A 19,290-nucleotide genomic window follows, 5' to 3' on the forward strand; every position below is an offset into this window, starting at 1 on the left:
TAATGTGTATTGACTGTCAATATTCAGACAATGCAACAAAGTATTACAAAAAAGGAAATTTTTTTTATTATACTTTAAGTTCTGGGGTACATGTGCAGATTGTGCAGGTTTGTTACATAGGTATGCACGCGCCCTGGTGCTGCATCCATCCCCCTGTCATCTACATTAGGTATTTCTCCTAATGTTATCCCTCCACAATCCCCTCACCCCCTGCTATCCCTCCTCTAGCACCCCTCATCCCCAGCAGGCCCCAGTGTGTGATGTTCCCCTCCCTGTGTCCATGTGTTCTCATTGTTCAACACCCACTTATGAATGAGAACATACAGTGTTTGGTTTTCTGGTCTTGTGTCAGTTTGCTGAGAATGATGGTTTCCAGCTTCATCCATATCCCTGCAAAGGACATCAACTCATCCAAAAAGGAAATGTTAACTATTTTTCATACGTATTCTTCCAAGCTTTATTTTCAAACAGATAGGATGAAACTATGCATACTGTTTCATAGCCAGTGTTTTAATAGTATTTTGTTAAAATATTTTTATCTCAAAAATAAAAGACTGTTTTTCAGATTACCATTTTAAATTACAAGTAATGTGGCCAGGTATGGTGGCTCATGCCTGTAATCCCAGCACTTTGGGAGGCCTAGGCAGGTGGATCACGAGGTCAGGAGATCAAGACCATCCTGGCCAACATGGTGAAACCTCCTCTCAACTAAAAACATAAAAATTAGCCAGGCATGGTGGTGGGCACCTGTAGTCACAGCTACTCAGGAGGCCAAGGCAGGAGAATCACTTGAACCCAGAAGATGGAGGTTTGCAGTGAGCCAAGATCGTGCCACTGCACTCCAGCCTGGGTGACAGAGCAAGACTCCATCTCAAAAAATAATAATAAAATAAATTACAAGTAACGTTCAATTTAATGAATAATTTAATTATTACTATTGAACTTTTTGTAGACTGCACACAGCATTTAAAATAAATGAAAGAATTAAAGACAAGAATGTATTACATGTTATAAAATAAATGTGTTAATTTTGGTATTCATATATATAACACATATATATGCAATATGGAATGTATTTTTTACTGTGAGTAATGTTAAAAAATAGTTTAGAAGCTGTTGATTTGGATTTCCTTTTCAAATTTTGCAGGATTATAAATAACCTTTTTAAGTATCATTGGGCATTTGCATGGTTGTTTTTCTTTAGTTTAACATTTCAGAAATGATTCCTTTTAGGTTTCTGACACAGATAGTGTTTTTCACCCAAGTAAGTCAGCTACTTCACCCCATTCCTAATCCACTCAGATGGAAAGGAAAAAACAGGGAAAGGCTAGTATTGTGACTGCCTAAGCTTCGTCCAGCATGGCCACCCTCTAAGACGTACGGCGGCCAACAGCCAGAAACTGCGCCAGGGCACCAGGCCCCATCTGTCTGTGCTCACTCACCTTCCTCAGGTACTTGCATGGGGCTGTCACTGACTTTATGTGCTGCTGTAGCTCCTTGGCAAGCTGTCCCTGGTCATGGGACAGGAACTGTGGGGTCAGTAGAGGGCTTCACCACCTGCAGAATGGGAACAGAGGTGCATAATGAGTGCCACCCCAAGAAAGTGTTTGTTGAATGAGTAGAAAAACGAGGTGATGTTTTGAGTCTACAGTGGTCAAGAGCACGGGGGCTTCAGAAAACGACAAGACCAACTTCAAATCCCTGTACTCCAAATTTCTACTTCGTGTCATGCAAAATTACTTTACACCTCTTAACCTCAATTTCCTTTCGTGTGAAATGGGAACAATAGTTTCATTCTTTATTCAGTTTCTGTCAATATTTCATGAGATAATACATATAAAACATCCAGCTCATTTAAATATATGGTTATTCCTGTCATAATCAGTAGTGGGATCAGTTTCACTATAATTGTCTACACAGTTCTGTGCCTGAAACCTACAAAACAGAAAACGTTAACTCTAGAAACTGTTAGTGATTTGTAATTTTTACATCATTAATTATAGCCCTAGTTAATCGCACAAGGCTTTGTACATGGCAGGTGCTCAATAAACACTTGCTGAATCAATGGATGTGTGCTCCAAAGCCAGGCTGTTTAGATTCTATTCTGCCTTTACCACTTATTAGCTGTATGATCTGGGCAAGTTAATTCACCTCTTTATGTCTCTGTGTCTTTCCTTATAAACTATATATAATAAGAATCCCTAGCTTATTAGGTTGTGCAAGAAATTAATGATTTGGCACATAGTAGGAGCTTGTTAAATATTGTGATGATCTCCTTCCAAATCTTCATTTTCAGAGCCACACGCGAGGCTACAGTGCCACCTGGTGATGCTAGAGTGTAAGTGCACATGATCACCAACTACGTTCTCTCTCCACCCTAGGTCCAAGACTGGGTAGTTAAGACCTGGAGGTTTCTCCTGCATCTGCCTTCTCATTGCCCAAATACAGACTTTTGTATTTTCCTCCTCACATCCCCACAGATGGGGTCCAGGTTGACTGACATAGCTGGGTGATCCACAGGGCAGTGACCACCTGTGCCATCCCTATGATGAAGCTGAAAGATCACTGTTCCTTCCTTGTCAGGCTCTGGGCAGATTCCAGGGCTAGGGTGATAAATGCCCTCAAGTTTCGTGCTTTGGAGGGTCAGGTTTTCCCTTGGCAAGGAGGGTAAAGGTCACAGGGAGCCACAGACTCGTGGCCTGCCTGTGCCACAGGCCCAAACTATAAAGACCTGAACACTCTATGCTAAAAGTCCAAGGCTTGGGTTCTCCAAGGCTTCTTGCCTCACAGCCTCCACCAAGGGAGGATGAATGCTTTGTCCTCTCAGAGCTTTGGGAGCTTGTTACAAGCAGCCACCCCAGCACAAAATCTCTTGGAAGCCTCCAACTTTGTCTTAAACAGTCATGCTAATTTTGCAACCTATTTTCCACTATGTCAGCATGTTTTAGAAGAAAAACCTCTATTTCCTAAATATGCAAAAGAAATTGGTATTGTAGGACTATGAGACTTTAAAAAAAAAAATTGTATTATTTGGAAGGGTCCCAAGATGGCCGAATAAGAGGCAGTTCCAGAACGCAGCTCCCAGCAAGAGAGATGCAGAAGCCGAATGATCTCCACAATTCCAAAGAAGGTACCAGGTTTATTTTGTGGGTCTTGTTGGACAGTGGGTATAAACCAAATAGGGCAAGTTGAGGCAAGGTGGGGCACTGCCCCACCCAGGAGGTGCATGCAACCAATTGGAGGACCAGGGGATTTCCCCCTCTGGGACTTTGGTTCAGATACAGTGCTCCACCCAAGCCCTCTACAACCCACAGAACAGGAGATCTTCACCAGGCTGAAAAGCCTCTGAGAGCTGCCTGAACAGGACTGAGCAGCAACTTTGGCCAGTGCCAGGGCTATCAGGACAGATTTAGGCGGAAGCACTGGCTGACACCAAGAAAGCCAGAAAGCCGACAGGATGGAGCTACTCGCCCTCCAGAAAGAAGGGGAACTGAAAGCAGGGAAAACAGACCCTACAGCAGGGCGGGTCTCTCCCCCACAAAGACTAGCAGGCTAAAAAACTCTCACTTCAGAGTTTTGCAGCCAGAACATCAGTTAGTGGGTGACCAGGAATGATCAAAGTCGGCAGAGGGATGGGCAACTGCCATTGCAGAAGCCAACCTAATTTTCCTGAGTAAATAAAAGATGTAGGAAAAATACACAGCAGCTCCAATGAATCTGTGGTAGCCCAGCAGCGCCTCTGCAGGCAGGCAAAGGAAAGTCTGCCTCCCAAGCAGCTACCTGAGATCAAAGCTAGCTAAATCCAACAAGATGGGAAGAAACCAGCACAAAAAGGATGAAACCATCAAAAACCAGAATGCCTCTCCCCTACCATGAGATCACAACTCCTCACCAGCAAAGGAACAAAGCAGGATGGAAAATGCATTTGATGAATTCACAGAAGCAGGCTTCAGAAGGTGGGTAATAAACTTCTCTGAGCTAAAGGAACATGTTCTAACCAATGCAAAGAAACTAAAAACCTTGGAAAAAAGGTTAGATGAAATGCTAACAAGAATAACCAGCTTAGACAAGAACATAAACGACTTGATGGAGCTGAAAAACACAGCTCGAGAATTTCAGGAAGCATACACAAGTTTCAATAGCTGAATCGATCAGGCAGAAGAAAGGAGATCAGAGATTGAAGATCAACTCAATGAAATAAAAAGAGAAGGCAAGAACAGAGAAAAAAGAGTGACAAAAAATGAACAAAGCCTCCAAGAAATATGGGATTATGTGGAAAGACCTAATCTACGCTTAATCGATGTACCTGAAGAGGACGGAGAGAATGAATCCAAGCTGGAAAACATTATTCAGGATATTATCCAAGAGAACTTCCCCCAACCTAGCAAGGCAGGCCAACATTCAAATGCAGGAAATACAGAGAACACCACAAACATATCCCTCAAGAAGAGCAACCCCAAGGCACATAATCATCAGATTCACCAGCGTTGAAACAAAGGAAAAAATGCTAAGGGCAGCCAGAGAGAAAGGTTGGGACACCCACAAAGGGAAGCACATCAGACTCACAGCATATCTCTCAGCAGAAACCCTACAAGCCAGAAGAGAGTGGGGGCCAATATTCAATATCCGTCAAGAAAAGAACTTTCAACCCAGAATTTCATATCCAGCCAAACTAAGCTTCATAAGTGAAGGAAAAATAAAATGCTTTACAGACAAGCAATTGCTGAGAGGTTTCATCACTACAAGACCTGCCCTACAAGACCTCCTGAAGGAAGCACTAAACACAGAGAGGAACAATCAGTACCAGCCACTGCAAAAAAGAACCAAACGGGAAAGTCCAATGACACAATGAAGAATTATGCCAACCGAAGGGCAAAACAACCAACCAGTAACAAAATGGCAGGATCAAATTAACACATGACAATATTAACCCTAAATGTAAATGGATGAAATGCCCCAATCAAAAGACACAGACTGGCAAATCGAATAAAAAGCCAAGAATCACAGGTGTGCTGTATTCAGAACCGTCTCATGTGCAAAGACACACATAGACTCAAAATAAAGGGATGGAAGAAGATTTACCAAGCAAATGGAGAGCAAAATAAAGCAGGGGTGTCAATCCTAGTTTCTGATAAAATGGACTTTAAACAAATAAAGAGAAAAAGAAACAAAGAAGAGCACTACACAGTGGTAAAAGGACAAATATAACAAGAAGGGCTAACCTTCCTAAATATATATGCACCTAATACAGGAGCACCCACTATTATTGTGTGGGAGTCTACAAAGAGACTTAGACTCCTGCACAATAATAGTGGGAGACTTTAACATTCCACTGTCAATATTAGACAGATCAACAAGACAGAAAATCAACAAGGAAACCCAGGACTTGAACACAGATCTGGACCAAGCGAACCTAATAGACATCTACAGAACTCTCCACCCAAAGTCCACAGAATATACATTCTTCTCAGCACATCGCACTTACTCTAAAATTGACCACATAATTGAAAGTAAATCACTCCTCAGCAAATGAAAAAGAACAGAAATCATAACAGTCTCTCAGACCATGGTGCAATCAAACTAGAACTCAGGATTAAGAAACTAATTCAAAACTGCACAATTCATGGAAACTGAACAACTGGCTCCCGAATGTCAACTGGATAAACCATTAAATGAAGGCAGAAATAAAGATGTTCTTCAAAACTAATGAGAACAAAGACACAACATACCAGAATCTATGGGACACATTTAAAGCAGTGTCTAGAGAGAAATTCATAGGAATAAATGCCCATATGAGGAGCAAGAAAAGATCTAAAATCAACACACTATCATCAAAATTGAAAGAGTTAGAGGTGCAAGATCAAAAAAACTCAAAAGCTAGCAAAAGACAAGAAACTAAGATCAGAGCAGAACTGAAGGAGATAGACACACACACACACACACACACACACACACACACACACACACACACACAACCTGCAAAAAATCAACAAATCCAGGAGGTGGTTCTTTGAAAAGATCAACAAAATAGATAGACCACTAGCCAGACTAATAAAAACAAAAAGAGAGAAGAAACAAATAGGTGCAATAAAAAAACTATAAAGGGATCATCACCACCAATTCCCCAGAAATACGAACTATCATCAGAGATTACTACAAACAACTCTATGCACACAAACTAGTAAATCAGGAAGAAATGGATAAATTCCTGGACACTTGCACCCTCCCAAGTCTAAACTAGAAAGAAGGTGAAACCCTTAATAGATGAATAACAAGGGCTGCAGTTGAGGCAGCAATTAATAGCCTATCAACCAAAAAAAGTCCAGGTCCAGACAGGTTTACAGCCAAATTCTACCAGATGTACAAAGAGGAGCTGATACCATTCCCTCTGAAACTATTCTAAATAATACAAAAAAAAAGGGAATCCTCTCTAACTCATTTTAAGAGACCAAATCATCCTGATACCAAAACTGGGCAGAGACTCAACTGAAAAAGAAAACTTCAGGCCAATATCCATGAACATTGACGCAAAAATCTTCAATACAATACTGGCAAACCAAATGCAACAACAAATCAAAAAGCTTATTTATCACAACCAAGTAGGCTTCATCCCAGGGAGACAAGGCTGGTTCACATTATGCAAGTCTATAAACGTAATCCATCACATAAACAAAACCAACGACAAAAACACATGATGATCTCAATAGAAGCAGAGAAGGCCTTTGACAAAATTCAACAGCTTTTATGCTAAAAACCCTCAATAAATTAGGTATTGATGGAACATATCACGAAACAATAAAAGCTATTTATGACAAACTCACAGCCAATATCATTCTTAACAGGCAAAAACCGGAAGCATTCCCTTTGACATCTGGCACTAGACAAGGATAAGTTTTCTCACCATTTCTATTCAATATAGTATTGGAAGTTCTAGACAGAGCAATCAGGCAAGAAAAAAAAATGAAGGATATTCAATTAGGAAAGGAGGAAGTCGAATTGTCTCTATTTGCAAATAACATGATTGTATATTTAGAAGACCCCATCATCTCCACCCAAAATTTCCTGAAACTGATAAGCAACTTCAGCAAAGTCTCAGGACACAAAATCAATGTGCAGAAATCACAAGCATTCCTATACACCAAAAACAGACTAGCAGAGAGTCAAATCAAAAGCTAACTCCCATTTGCAATTGCTACAAAGAGAATAAAATAACTAGGAATACAACTAACAAAGAATGTAAAGGACCTCTTCACGGAGAACTACAAACCACTGCTCAAGCAAGTAAAAGAGAACAAAAACAGATGGAAAAACATTCCATGCTCATGGTTGGAAAGAATCAATATCATGAAAATGACCATACTGCCCAAAGTAATCTATAGATTTAATGCTATCCCCATCAAGCTACCAATGACCTTCACAGAACCGGAAAATCCACTTCACCCTTCATATGGAACCAAAAGAGAGCCCGCACAGCCGCAACAATGCTAAGCAAAAAGAACAAAGCTGGAAGTGTCATGCTGCTTGACTTCAAAATATACAACAAGGCCACAGTAATAAAAACAGCAGGGTACTGGTACCAAAACAGAGACATAGACCAATGGAACAGAACAGAGGCCTTGGAAGCAACACCACACATCTACAACCATCTGATCTTTGACAATCCTGACAAAAACAAGCAATGGGGAAAGGATTCCCTGTTTAATAAACAGTGTTGGGAAAACTGGCTAGCCATGTGCAGAAAGCGGAAACTGGACCCCTTATACTAAAATTAACTCCAGATGGATTAAAGATCTAAACATAAGACCTAATACCATAAAAACCCTGGAAGAAAACCTAGGCGAAACCATTCAGAACACAGGCATAGGCAAGAACCTCATGACTAAAACACCGAAAGCAATGGCAATAAAAGCCAAAATAGATAAATGGGATCTAATTAAAGTTCAGAGCTTCTGTACAGCACAAGAAACCATCATTAGAGGGAACTGGCAGCCAACAGAATGGGAAAAAATTTTTGAAATCTACCCATCTGACAAAAGGCTAATATCCAGAATCTACAAATAACTAAAACAGATTTACAAGAAAAAAAAAAACAACAAATCTATTCAAAAGTGGGAGAAGGATATGAACAGACACTTTTCAAAAGAAGACATATATGAGGCCAACAAACATATGAAAAAATACTCATCATCACTGGCCATTAGAGAAATGCAAATCAAACCCACATTGAGATACCATCTTACACTAGTTAGAATGGCGATCATTAAAAAATAAGGAGACAACAGATGCTGGAGAGGATGTGGAGAAATAGGAACACTTTTACACTGTTAGTGGGAGTGTAAATTAGTGCAACCACTGTGAAAGACAGTATGGTGACTCCTCAAGGGCCTAGAAATAGAAATTCCATTTGACCCAGCAATCCCATTACTGGTTTTATATCCAAAGGATTATAAATGGTTCTGTTGTAAAGACACATGCACATGTATGTTCACTGGGGAACTATTCACAATAGCAGACTTGGATCCAACCCAAATGTCCATCAACAATAGACTGGACAGGGAAAAGGTGGCACATATACACCATGGAATACTACGCAGCCATAAAAAATTATGAGCTCGTGTCCTTTGTAGGGTCATGGATGAATCTGGAAACCATCATTCTCAGTGGACTGACATAAGAACAGAAAACCAAACACCGCATGTTCTCACTCAGAGGCATATGTTGAAAAATGAGAACACATGGACACAGTGAGGGGAGCATCACAGAGTGCAGTCAGTTGGCGGGGGTAGGGGAGGGATAACGTGGAGAGAAATACCAGATATAGGTGATGGGGGGGATGAAGGCAGCAAACCACCTTGTTATGTATATACCTATACAACAATCCTGCATGATCTGCACATGTATCCCGGAACCTAAAGTATAATAAAAAAAAATTGTATTATTTAAAAACCTCCACCCACTTTCTGCCCTCCAAGACTGCTTAATACTTGTTGAACAGATATTACTAAATGCCTACTATGCACTAGTCATGATTCATGGTCTTTGGGATACAGTAGAGAACTGACAAGGTTTGTTTCTCAGGTAACTTACATTCTTATACGACATAAGGATGAACATAAATTAAGGGTTACTAGATGTTAGAGTTAACATAAATTAAGGGTTAACATAAATTAAGCTGTTACTAGATGATAAGCATGGTGCAAAGTCATTCCCACACATTATTATTTAAACCTGCTAGCAAGCTTACAAAGTAGACAGTTGTTTTTCCTTAAAAACTGGGTCTCAGAATGATGAAGCACTCTATCCAATGTCACACAGCCTACTAAGTGTTGAGACCTTGCATTCAGTCAATGCCTATCTCATTATAAAGGTCATGCTCTATGTCCTATAGCCCACTGAGATAATTGTAACACAAATCAATAAAATTTCTACACAACAATGTTCTTGTCTCAAGTCCAAGAGTGCCTCCTACATCTCCTATAATAACTGTCACAGGTTATAGATTTCTGGTCAGTAAAGATGCCATTTTAATGTGTAACCATGTGGCAAATGGAGAAATGACCAAAGTAATCATGTCTTACATTTTAAAATGCTTAACCAAACGTGGATCTGGGCTATAAGTCACAAGACCTACGTTCTCACTCACACTATGTTCTTACTCACAAGTGGGAGCTAAGTTACGTGGATTTTGGGCTATACGTCACAAGACCCACATGCTCACTTACACTATGTTCTTACTCACAAGTGGGAGTTAAGCTATGAGGATGCAAAGGCATGAGAATGACACAATAAACTTTGAGGACTTGAGGAAAAGAGTAGGAGAAGGGTGAGGAATAAAACACTATACATTGGGTACAGTGTATACTGTTCAGGTGATGGGTGCACCAAAATCTCAGAAATCACCTCTAAAGAACTTATTCATGTAACCAAACACCACCTGTTCCTCCAAAAAACTGAAATAAATTATTTTAAATGGAGTCACTAATTTTTTAAAAATTCTAACAGAGCCAGGAAAGGCCATGAAGGGAGGGTTTTTATGCTTGTATGCCTAATACTAAAAATTATCACAAAAGACTGCAAAACCCACAATCTTTTCCAAGTACACAAGAAATACTTCTACAAAGACATCTGCCCAGCAACTGCCTATCCAACCTTGGACTGAAAACACTTTCTATTGATCTTTGTAGCCAAGTACAATCATATCAAAACAATTAAGTTATCCTTTTTTATGTAAAAACCTTTGTCTTCCTTTACCTCTGCAAGTGCACACATGGTTTAATATGACAGGTGTGGCTCCCCCTGTTCGACAGACAGCCGCATCTTTTCTCCCATTGCCAGCCACATCCCTGAGACACCATGGGGAAGGTGAAGGTCGGAGTCAATGGATTTGGTCGTATTGGGCGCCTGGTCACCAGGGCTGCCTTTAACTCTGGTAGAGTGGATATTGTCACCATCAATGATCCCTTCATTGACCTCAACTACATGGTCTACATGTTCCAGTATGATTCCACCCATGGCAAATTCCATGGCACTGTCAAGGCTGAGAATGGGAAGCTTGTCATCAATGGAAATCCCATCACCATCTTCCAGGAGCGAGATTCCTCCAAAATCAAGTGGGGCGATGCTGGCACTGAGTACATGGTGGAGTCCACTGGCATCTTCACCATCATGGAGAAGGCTGGGGCTCACTTGCAAGGGGGAGCCAAAAGGGTCATCATATCCGCCCCCTCTGCTGATGCCCCCATGTTCATGATGGGCGTGAACCATGAGAAGTATGACAACAGCCTCAAGATCGTCAGCAATGCCTCCTGCACCACCAACTGCTTAGCACCCCTGGCCAAGGTCATCCATGACAACTTTGGTATCGTGGAAGAACTCATGACCACCATCCACACCATCACTGCCACCCAGAAGACCGTGGATGGCCCCTCTGGGAAACTGGTGTGATGGCTGTGGGGCTCTCCAGAACATCATCCCTGCCTCTACTGGTGCTGCCAAGGCCATGGGCAAGGTCATCCCTGAGCTGAATGGGAAGCTCACTGGCATGGCCTTCTGTGTTCCCACTGCCAATGTGTCAATGGTGGACCTGACCTGCCATCTGGAAAAACCTGCCAAATATGATGACATCAAGAAGGTGGTGAAGCAGGCGTCAGAGGGCCCCCTCAAGGGCATCCTGGGCTACACTGAGCACCAGGTGGTGTCCTCTAACTTAAACAGGGACACCCATTCTTCCACCTTTGATGCTGGGGCTGGCATTGCCCTCAATGACCACTTCGTCAAGCTCATTTACTGGTATGACAATGAATTTGGCTACAGCAAAAAGGTGGTGGACCTCATGTCCCACATGGCCTCCAAGGAGTAAGACCCTGGACCACCAGCCCCAGTGAGAGCATGAGAGGAAGAGAGACCCTCACTGCTGGGGAGTCCCCGCCACACTGCATCCCCCACCACATTGAATTGCCCCTCCTCACAATTTCCATGCAGAACCCTTAAAGAGGGAGGGGCCTAGGGAGCCCCACCTTGTCTTGTACCATCAATAAAGTCCCCTGTGCTCAGCCAAAAAAAAAAAAATGACAGGTGTATTCTCATTGCAACACTTTATTCCCAAATAAATACTTTTTGTCTTAGAGAGCCTCTGTTTGGTATCTAGGTTTTTATATATGGTGTCAGAAGAGGAATTTGAATAAGATCACTATTGGAAGGAATCAGTGATTTCTGGAACCTTTGTGGAGCACATACTTGGGCCCTTTGAACTTTTCACTTCCATGGCTCACCTTTTCATTGTTGGTGAGTCCTCTCTTAGATTAAGCCTTCTTCCTATTGGTAGAGGCTTTTTCACTTGACTTGAGATTTGGCTGGGATAAGGCTGCCTTAGTAAGGGATTATACATACTGTAGGCCGGTTGCCTCGCCAGGGGCTTGGACACACCCATCCCTCTCCATGCCTGAAATTACTTCAACAGAATCTGCACTCAGCATCTAGCTTTACCACGCCCACCTCTGCACTCAACACTAAACTCTGCATTCGGCACCTAGCCCACCATTGAAAATCCCCTCTGCACTCAGAACCAGAATCTGCACTCGACACTAAACTCTGCACTCAGCACCTAGCCAGCTGTTGGAAAACCCCGCCAAAATTTAAAAGAAGCCCCGCCAAAACCTGCCCAATAGCATGTGGCCCCATCCAGCCCACTCACCAGAAATCTCGCCTACCTACCTACAGCAGTTTGCCACATCCACGTCCTGTTCTCCAAGCCAGAGTGCCTTCCCTCCCTATATAACCTCACGCCTGAGAGAAGTCAGGCGTGACTTCTCTGGCCCCCTTTCCCTGGACCATAGAACCTTGCCCAGGAGCTGAATAAATTGGCATCTAATTGTTCTCATGCAAGCCTCAGTTTCCTCATTTTAAACTCGGCAATAGACCTCACAGAGAATAAACCTTACAAGTGGTGCCAAAACCCAGGGAACCGCTCCACCACAAGGTAAGACTTCTGTTGCCCACAGCCTCTCCCATTGCCTGCCTCGTGGACTCCCTGCTCGTAATCGCAGCTGCGTCAGGGACTCCTTCTTGTTTCTAGCCATGGGCCCAGGGCCCCGGCCTCGTCCCGAGGACCCGAGCATAGAAGAGACGTCCCTACACTTTTGTCCTCTCACCGTGAGGGGTTTCTCAAGGTCAGGATTCTGAGGGAGACGTCCCCACCTTCCTGAACCCTCTCGTATTCTCCGGTGTTCGGAAGTGCAGTCCGGGACACCTTCCGAACATCTCTGCAGTAGCGGCCGAGGTTTGGGTATTCAGAAGCCCCATTTGCAGACCCAGGCCCTGCCTAACAGCAGGACCAAATCCCCCGGCTTACGGCACTAAAACGTTTATCTCAAATCAGCCTTTTGGCACATAACCTCCCATTAATTAAGTAACTGTACTTTCGGTTTCTCTTCCTAATCCCAAGCAAGTGAGTGAGTAAGTTTATATGTAGTCCCACGGCCTGACAGCTACAGGGCTTGTGTGGGCCTCAACCCACGGTTCCACGGGGACGTCATAAGGCATAACGGTGATTCACTTCAGGAAACTGAAGATGACCAGGCCTGGTGGTTATACATGTACACCTTAGCCAAGACACCCTGAAATATCCCTTTAGGGATATAGCCAGGAAGGCATCAAACTGGTCTCCCATCTGGGGGCACCCACCCTTTGTCCATCAATCCTATATGTGGTTTTGTCTCGGATAGCCCTAGCACTGTCTCTTTTTATTTTCTTTCTTGTCATAATCGTTGCCACCTGTAAGTTCTGTAGCCACCCTTCCCCAGGAAAGGAGTATTCCCGCCCCCCACCCCAGGAAAGGAGTACTTCTGCCTGTGTTGGGTATAATACCTTTCCATATTCCTTTCTTACCCCTAACAACCCCATAAGAAGGTAAACCATGGACAATCAGAAGTCCCACCCAGACCCTAAATCGCCATTAGGGTACCTAGTCCAAAATCTACCCAAACTGGGTCTTTCCATTAAAAAGAAGAGGCTGCTTTTCCACCGTGGCTTAGCCACAGTATCCCCTAGACAACCAGTCTAAGTGGCCTCAGAGGGCACACTCAACTTTAATGTCCTGACAGACTTAGACAACTTCTGCCAAAGGAACAGTAAATGATCCAAAGTCCCCTACCTGCAGGCTTTCTGGTACCTTCACTCCCGCCCCGCCCTCTGCTCCTCCTGCACCACCGCCCAGGTTCCACTGGCCAAGGGAACTTCCTCATCGCCCTCTGCTCCTCCACCCTCCTCTTCCTCCCTTTCCAAGCCCGACCTGCCCAAAGAACTCTCCTTTCCATTCGTCCAGCCTACCAACACCCCGCCTTATGCGAAACCTCACCCCCTCCTGCTCCTCCTCTTCCTGATCCCAATTTAGCCTCTTCTGTTAGTGCTCACACCCGCTCGTGCTGTACTCTCAACAGCAAAAACCCTCCGCGAAGTAGCCGGAGCAGAAGGTGTTGTCCGCATACATGTTCCCTTCTCCCTCTCTAATCTATCAGCCATTAAAAAACGCCTAGGGTCATTCTCTACCAATCCTACGGCTTATACCAAAGAATTTCGTTACCTCACCCAGGCGTACGACCTAACCTGGCATGATACCTATGTAATCTTGTCCTTCACTCTTTCTCGGGATAAGTGTGACCGCATTCTTACAGTGGCCTGAGCTCATTCTAATCAGGTTCATCTCACAAACAATCAAATGCCAGTAGGTGCAGCGGCAGTCCCCAAGGCAGACCCTAATTGGGACTATCAAACTTGTCAAAATGGCCACCACCACCAAAACCAAATGCTACAATGCCTCTTAGCAGGCATGCAAAGCACAGCTCAAAAAGTAGTTAAGTTAGATGACAACCCAGCTGCCTTTCTAGACTGATTAACTAATGCTATAATCCTCCACACCCGGCTAAATCCAGCCTCCTTGGGGGGGGGGGGGGGGTTGGGGCTACAGTTCTAGCCACCCACTTCATCTCCCAGTCAGCAGCTGATATAAGGAGGAAACTTTAAAGAGCTGAGGCGGAAACTTTAAAGAGCTGAGGAGGGCCCCCAAACTCCCATATGGGACCTGGTGAACACGGCATTTAAAGTTTTCAACAGCCAAGAGGAAAAGGGTGAGGCCACCCACCAGGCCCATTTATAGCAAAAGGTAGGCCTCCAAACCCAAGCTCTTGTAGCAGCCCTGAGGCCAGCAGCCCACCAAATATCCAGTGGAGTGGGCCCATCAAAACCCTCCCAAAATTCTTCAAAGGTGCCACCTGGGCCCTGTTTCAAATGTGGCCAAGAGAAACACTGGGCACTGCAGTGCCCCTGTCCTCATCCACCTCCCGAACACTGCCCAAGCTGCAAACAGACTGAATTCTGGAAGGTTAACTGCCCGTCCTGGGCTGCAGGCTCACCCCCCACACCTCTATGTGGAGGGCAGGCCGGTCCGCAGGAAGCAGTCCCTCTGCTTGAACTTCTTAGCCTTCTGGATGACTGATGCAGCCCAGACTCGAGGACCCCCATCACCCTTGCCGAGCCCAGGATAACGCTGCAGGTAGCGGGTAAGTCCATTTCTTTTTTAATGGATATGGGGGCTACCTATTCTGCACTGCCTTCCTACTCAGGACCTAGCATACCTTCCCAGGTTTCAGTCATGGGAATTGATGGAAAGCCCTCCTCTCCTAACCAAACTCGTCCCTTGGCCTGTGTCCTTAAGAAACATCCCTTCTCCCACTCCTTTCTAATCATACCCTCATGCCCAGTCCCCCTTTCAGGACGAGATATTCTCCAGGCTGTAGGGGCCACCCTCCAATTCACTGGCCACCCACATTCAAGCCCATCCTCTGCCCAACTTCTACTGCTACTCCTAACCAGTATCATGCCCTGTCCTGAGCCCTCGCCTCAACCCGCTATCCCTCCTGATAAAGTTAATCCCTCAGTATGGGACACCTCCAAGCCCGCAGTGGCCAGCCATCACACACCAGTTAAAATACTTCTCAAAAACTCTACCCACTTTCCCTCACGTCCTTAGTTTCCCATCTCAAAAACCCACCACGACGGCCTAAAGCCCATCGTCACCTGGCTTCTGGCCCAGGGACTTCTGATTCCCACCAGTTCCCCATGTAATACTCTTATCTTACCGGTCCAAAAGCTGACCAGCAACTACCACCTAGTTCAGGACCTGCGCCTCATCAACAAGGTGGTGGTACCCCTCCACCCAGTGGTCCCCAATCCATACACCCTAGTATCCAACATTCCCTCCACTACCTCTCATTTTACGGTTCTTGACCTCAAAGATGCCTTCTTTACTGTCCCCCTTCACCCAAAGTCTTACTTCCTTTTTGCCTTCACTTAGACTAATCCTGATAACAACCTGTCACAGCAGCTCACCTGGACAGTCCTGCCCCAGGGATTTAAAGACAGCCCCCATATTTTCAGACGAGCCTTAGCAGCTGACCTCAGCTCCTGCTCCCTCCAGCCCAGTCTCCTCCTCCAGTATGTGGGTGACCTATCTGTAGCCCCTCCTTCTCTCTGTCTCAACAGCACACGGCCACTCTCCTTAACTTTCTTGGATCCCAGGGATACCGGGTATCCTCTGCTAAAGCACAGTTGTCAGTCACTTCAGTAATCTGCTTGGGCATTTGCCTCACCCCCAAAACTAAACGCCTAACAACCGACCGCCAGCAGGCACTTCTTTTGCTGCAGCCTCCAGAAACTGCAGACCAGATTCTCTCCTTAGGATTTGTAAGATTCTTCCGTCACTGGGTACCTAACTTTGCTGCTCTAGCTAAACCTCTGTATGTGGCAGCTAAGGACACATCCACGGGACCCCTCTCTCATCCTAGAGTTATAAAACAAGCTTTCAAAACCCCACAAACTGCTCTGTCCACGGCACCCCTACTTCAACTGCTGGACCTTAACCATCCCTTCCACTTATTTACTGACGAGAAACAAGGTATGGCAGTTAGAGTCCTAACTCAACCCCTAGGCCTTGTATATCATCCTGTAGCATATTTTTCAAAGCAACTTAATCCCACAGTCAGGGGATGGCAGCCTTGCCTGTGGGCCCTGGGAGTGGCAACAAAACTTACCAAGGAATCCCACAAACTTACTTTAGGCCAGCCTATCTCGGTGTTCTCTCCTCATCAACTGACCAACCTTCTCTCCCACAAATCTCTCGCTCACCTAGGACCCTCTCACCTACAGGAGTTTCATCTACTCTTTATTAAAAATCCCTCAGTTAGCCTTCATCCTACTTCTCCACTCAACCCAGCCACTTTGTTTCCCCTTCCATCCCATTCTCCCTCCCCAGCCCATTCCTGCCCTAAACTAATAGATGCATTTGCTACACCTCGAGAGGGCTTGTCTAACCTCCCCCTACCTAACCCAGACCTTACCTTTATGTAGATGGGAGTTCAATAGTAACAGCCGAGGGGCGGCAAAAAGCCGCCTATGCAGTAGTCACTAATTCAGCCACCCTTGAGGCATGTCGCCTCCCCGATAAAACCACCTCGCAAAAAGCAGAACTCATTGCCCTAACCCGAGCTCTCACCCTAGCACGGGGAAAGTGGGCAAATATCTATACTAATTCAAAGTATGCTTTTCTTATTACCCACTGCCACACTGTCCTCTGGAGAGAGCAGGGATTCTTTACTACGAAAGGGTCCCCCATAATTAACACTACCCAAATCTCTAATCTCCTACAGGCCCTATCATTGCCTAAAGAAGTCGCTTTCATCCACTGCCAAGGGCACCAAGCCCAGCAGGATGCTGTTTCCCAGGGCAATGCAAGGGCAGATGCAGCAGCAAAATCCTTAACCAGTACCAGGCTAGCCCCCATTCCAGTCCTGTTTCTCACCACAGCCATGTCACCAATTTACTCGCCATCAGAGAAACAGACCCTCATATTAAAAGGGGGAACCGAGTCTAATCAGGGTTGGATCTTCCTAAACAACAAAATCGCCCTTCCCCGGGAACAGGCCCCAAAAATTATTGCTAAAATCCACCAATCCTTACATCTAGGGCCCAAAGCATTGCACCGTTTTGTGCAGCCCCTCTTTTTCTTGCCAGGTCTGCAACAGACGATTGAGCAGGTACACAAAGCTTGTGTTACTTGCTCTAAGGTCTTGCCTCAGGGAAGCTTAAAGCCACAGTTTCCTACCCACCAAATGCATGGCAACCTGCCAGCCCAAGACTAGCAAATTAATTTTACTCATATGCCCACTCACAAAAAACTCTGCTACCTCCTAACCTTTGTAAATACCTTTTCTGGATAAATGAAGCCTTTCCCACCTCCAGGGAAACCGCAGACATGGTGGCCTCCCTCTTGATTCAGGAAATCGTCCCCCATTTCGGCTTACCTGCAAACACCCAGTCAGACAATGGTCCAGTGTTTACAGCTCAGATGGTCCAGCTGGTCGCCAAATCTCTCAACATCTCCTGGAAACTACACATCCCCTACCACCCTCAGTCGTTGAGTAAGGTGAAATGGGCTCATGGCATCCTCAAGAATCATTTGGCCAAACTCACCAGAAAGGTAAAACTCTCTTAGCCCACACTCCTACCTCTTGCCCTAGCCTGGGTTCGAGCAATCCCATGGGGACCAACAGGCCTCAGCCCCTTTAAGTTGCTGTATGGCAGGCCTTTTCTAGTTTCTCAGAATCTCCCAGTACAACCACCTCCTCTGGCTTCCTACCTTCCCTACCTCTCTCGCCTCCGCCACTTACTCAGGGAACATGCAGACCGCACTCTCCCCGTGGTTCCGGGACCAGAGGACTCCCACCCAACTATACCTCTCCAGCCAGGTAACAGTGTCCTCCTACAAAAACTCAAGCCAGGGTCTCTGCAGCCCAAGTAGTCAAAACCCCACATCGACATCCTAACCACCCCAACTGCCACAAAACTTTTAGGCCACACCCCTTGGTACCATGTGCCCCACTTCAAACTGGCTCCCAAAAATAATCAGTGAAAATCTAAACCCTTAGGTCCCACTCACCTCCGCCTCACCTGTAACCCCTACCCATCAACTTCTGACCCTTCAAATTCTCCTCCTAACAATCCTTCTGGTATCCCCTCTTAAAGCCAACTCCTACTATGTCTGGCAGTTCTACCTTCACGAGTCCTGGACGGAAGGCCCCACCACTAAAATCCAATACCTTGCCCAAGCAAAGTGCCAGCGCGCAGGGTGCCAATCAGCCATAAAATTTAAATTCCTAAAATCCAAGTCCAATACTATCAAAAACTCCTGGAATAACTTTGGCCTCTGCTTTTTATATAACCAAACCAAAAAAGACCGTCATAAGTGGGATACTACCTATGGTAAATGCCCGTATGCTTCTTGTCTTATGCACAGAACCTTTAGAACACACACCTCCCCAAAAACTAATATGCTCTCCGCTGACAACCAAGGTAAAGTGTCCCTTACCATCCACGATCCCTAGGACGACCACTGGGAAAAGGGAACTGCAGGTAAAATATATACCTAGTTCAAAGACAGTCACCCCAGTAGTACATGGCTCATATTCCAGTCTTATACCCGCATTGTACTGGTAAAAATAAACCGACTCAACTTTTTAGATAACACCATCCTACAAAATGAGGCTACCTTAACTAACCAAATCAGGCCCTCGACCTCGAGCAACACTCCTCAACCTTTCTCTTGGTTAACCCTAGTGCAGCAAGGTGTTAATATGCTAGCCTTAACCGAAGCCACAAACTTCACTAATTGCTTTTTATGTGCCTCTCTTAACAACCCCCCCTTAGCCGCAGTTCCCCTCCAAACTGGGTTCAACATGT

The 19,290-nt window shown here is 44.9% G+C and overlaps 1 long non-coding RNA gene and 1 pseudogene across 2 annotated transcripts in view; one reads left to right on the top strand and one right to left on the bottom strand.

Moving 5' to 3' along the window:
* Positions 1–256: 256 nt before the first annotated feature.
* LOC141580630 (uncharacterized) overlaps positions 257–19,290 on the bottom strand; it is a 79,145-nt gene continuing 60,111 nt past the window's right edge. Inside the window, exons 3-4 of one of the 2 annotated variants that reach the window (XR_012512903.1) lie at positions 1,443–1,557; positions 257–390 (exon numbers count right to left, since the gene is read on the bottom strand). This is a non-coding gene — a long non-coding RNA (uncharacterized LOC141580630). Of the gene's footprint in view, positions 391–1,073; positions 1,558–19,290 lie in introns of those variants that run through there. The other variant, XR_012512902.1, reaches the window with a different exon arrangement.
* LOC101039970 (glyceraldehyde-3-phosphate dehydrogenase pseudogene) lies at positions 10,338–11,394 on the top strand (annotated as a pseudogene).

The sequence above is a fragment of the Saimiri boliviensis genome, chromosome 12 (assembly GCF_048565385.1).
Source record: "Saimiri boliviensis isolate mSaiBol1 chromosome 12, mSaiBol1.pri, whole genome shotgun sequence".
NCBI lineage: Eukaryota > Metazoa > Chordata > Mammalia > Primates > Cebidae > Saimiri > Saimiri boliviensis.